Source organism: Protobothrops mucrosquamatus, unplaced genomic scaffold (assembly GCF_001527695.2).
Source record: "Protobothrops mucrosquamatus isolate PMUCROS unplaced genomic scaffold, P.Mucros_1.0 scaffold16485, whole genome shotgun sequence".
Classification (NCBI taxonomy): domain Eukaryota; kingdom Metazoa; phylum Chordata; class Lepidosauria; order Squamata; family Viperidae; genus Protobothrops; species Protobothrops mucrosquamatus.
Genome location: NW_015402250.1, coordinates 1 through 2,986, shown reverse-complemented (window position 1 = coordinate 2,986; position 2,986 = coordinate 1). Strand labels below are relative to the sequence as shown.

Sequence of the window (2,986 nt, the reverse complement as noted above, 5' to 3'; positions counted from 1 at the left end):
TGAACCTTTCACTGATTGTTAGTAAGAACTAATATTTTTAATCGTCCACTGCTTAGATATATTTACCATGATTGTTTCAAAATACAAAAATATAAAATATGAAGATATTTCCTAGAAAAATTAGATACGTCACTGGTACTCGCATTCCTGACATAAATGTTTCAATCAAGTAAATGCTAATATGAAGCCCTATAAACTGTGAACTGGCCATCAACTCAATACATTATTATTGCAAAAATGGAGATCTATTAATCTGTGATAATGATTGAATGGCTTATATGCCATGTTTACTCATATGCTTGGAGATAGCTTGAAAAAAAATTAATCTCTCCTTGAAATCTTAAACGTATTTGTTGTATTGATAGTGTGATATTGCAATTATTTTTCTGTAACAAAAAGGACACTTCTATATTATAGCAATACTCCATTGGAAAAAAAGTAGAACAAAGGTATAATTTGTTTGATTTTTAGCATGGAATGGAGAATGGAAGCACTAACTTTAAAATTTTTGAAAACAAGGTGAAGTAGGTCTTCAAAACTTAGACTTTCCACAAAACTACACTGATGATTGGTTAATGGTTCTCCAGTACCAGTTAAAATAAAAGTTCTGTCAGAAATTAGACATGGGGAAGAGGTCAGGAAATAAAGGGTCGAAAAAGAACAAGAAAAAAGAACAAGAGAGAGGAAGAAAGCTAAGTAAGCAAAAGGGAAAAAAACAAAGCTAAGTGAGTGGAATGCTAGAAATAATATATCGAATCCAAAATAATTAAAAGAGACATGCATTTAAATGTTCAATTCTAAGTCTTATTTTTCCTGTTGGCATTAATCTCTAGGTACAGAACTGAAGGTAGAGAAAGAAACTTGTAATTCTGATACGCACAATGAAAACAGTGTAGCAGAAATGGATATACTAGACCAGGTATTGTACATTCATATGCACATTGCATGGCATTATCTAGGCATTGAATTTAATCTTTTTCCTATTCTCTGTTTTTGTCTGTACTTTCACTTTATCTAGACTTTATGCCTTTCCCCCCCTCAAAGCTGCCATTAAATAGCTGCTTAATATCAAGAGCATGACCTACTACACCAGACATGTCAAACTCGCGATGTCACATGATATCGTGCAATGTATCGGAGCAATGGGGTTTCCCGGTGATGCGTCTGGCCCTTGGGTGGGCAGTTTGACACCCCTGTACTACATCATAATTTGCAAAAGTTTAAAATAATTTCCTAGGCAGACCAGAAGATGGCAGTACAGTGCCACAAATAGTCTAATGTAATTATATGTTTGTAGGAAGAAAATGCCTGCTTTTCTGCTTCTGCCCAAACTGAGGTAAGATGGTTCTCTTACAGTGATCTATTAATATTCCCTACTCTAAGTTTATTATGTTTTGTAATTCCTATCTCATCCTCAATGTTTACTTTCTTCCTTAGGTTGTGCAGACTATCCAGAATTTAACACGGCTCTTATACAGCATTCAGGTGATTATTGCTTTGTGAATTTAATTGATTTCTGTAAATTGTAAATTGTACATTCAAACAGCTTTTCCGATTTTCAAAGCACTGTTAACAGTTTAGTGGCCTCTTTATAAAAATCTTCTCTGAACATTATCCTATTCTTTGAAAAAAATAGTTTGTTAACTACAGAGGGTTGCAAACTACCATACAGTGGATTAGTTAGGAGTTAGTATTTAGTAGAAACAGTCTGCACTGGCATTGATTGTCTTTTTGTGCTGTCTTTGTTTTTGGATATCACATTTGGGGAAAACATTAATATAATTTAAATGTAGCATCAATTTTATCCTAAAGTACATGATTGATTGACCATGACTGAGGCCCCTGAATTGTCTCTACTACAACTCTAAAGTCTGAAGTTAGTGGGTTGTCCTTGAAGAATGTTTACAGAACATTCTGAATAGATATTAAACATCATGCATGTATTTATTGTCTATATGAAAATAAAAATATGCAATAAGACTATAAAGAGGAACACATTCTATAAAATGTAATTCAGGATTATAAAATTAAGCATACTTAAATTCTAGCCAAGCAAATTCATCTCATGTGAACAGAAAGAATGATCAAAGATAACCGTGAATCTCCAAAACCTGCAAAATCAAATTATAGGACACCTTTGTTAAAGCTGGCTGAAATGGTGGGATAATGAGCAAACTTCCAGGATTTTTCACTGTTGGAAGTTTGATTCTTAGGCATCAAGTCATTTGCTATTCCTGGCAATCATATAGAAATTTGGTTGATTGGAAATTTGGCCTAGTTCTAATATAGGCATTATTGAATTGTGGTTTGGGGAATAAAACATTTTCAGAGCTCATCTGCAGCCACTAACAATCATTCTCTATTTGTCGCTCTGAATGGGGCTGTTTGGAAAGGTCCATATGTCTAGAATCTCTACAATTCTCACAGTTCTAACTAGATTGTCCGAATGTTAATGTCCTGATCTTAGTGCTTAGGCAAGTGCATATGGGTGCAAGCATCCTTCACATAATGTGATCCCCAACCTACATTTTTATTGAGACCTGTTCAAAGCACTTCCTGTCTCATTTAAGAATATCTTTATTTCCAGATAAGCCAGAATTTGTAAAATTGTAAGGTACAGTGAGCCAAAACCCATAACGTTAATCATAGAATTAGTGCAGAAAATGAACACATGTTATTATCTGAAAATGGAAACAGTATGTTAAATGAATAAAACAACAAACATTATCTTAGACTTCCATGTGGAATTTTCTTTTTAAGGCTATTATGCATTTAATGTTTTGATATTTTATAAAATGAATAGAATAACTGAAACAAATTGTTGCTGCATTTTGTTTTGATGAAAAGGCAGCCTTGACTATCCAGGACACTCACATTGAGATCAATAAGCTGCTTCTGCAGGAACATGAAAGATGCAGCTTGAGCCACAGCCCACGGAGCACTTTCTTTCTCGAACAAGAAAAACACAGAAACGTAAAAGAGGAAT

General features: G+C 33.9%; 1 long non-coding RNA gene across 1 annotated transcript; it reads left to right on the top strand.

Annotated features, from left to right (window-relative positions):
* The first annotated feature begins 1,309 nt into the window (after window positions 1–1,309).
* LOC107301771 lies at window positions 1,310–2,870 on the top strand. Its single transcript, XR_001549326.1, has 3 exons — window positions 1,310–1,336; window positions 1,438–1,485; window positions 2,848–2,870. It is a non-coding gene; the product is annotated as an uncharacterized LOC107301771 (long non-coding RNA).
* Window positions 2,871–2,986: the final 116 nt, after the last annotated feature.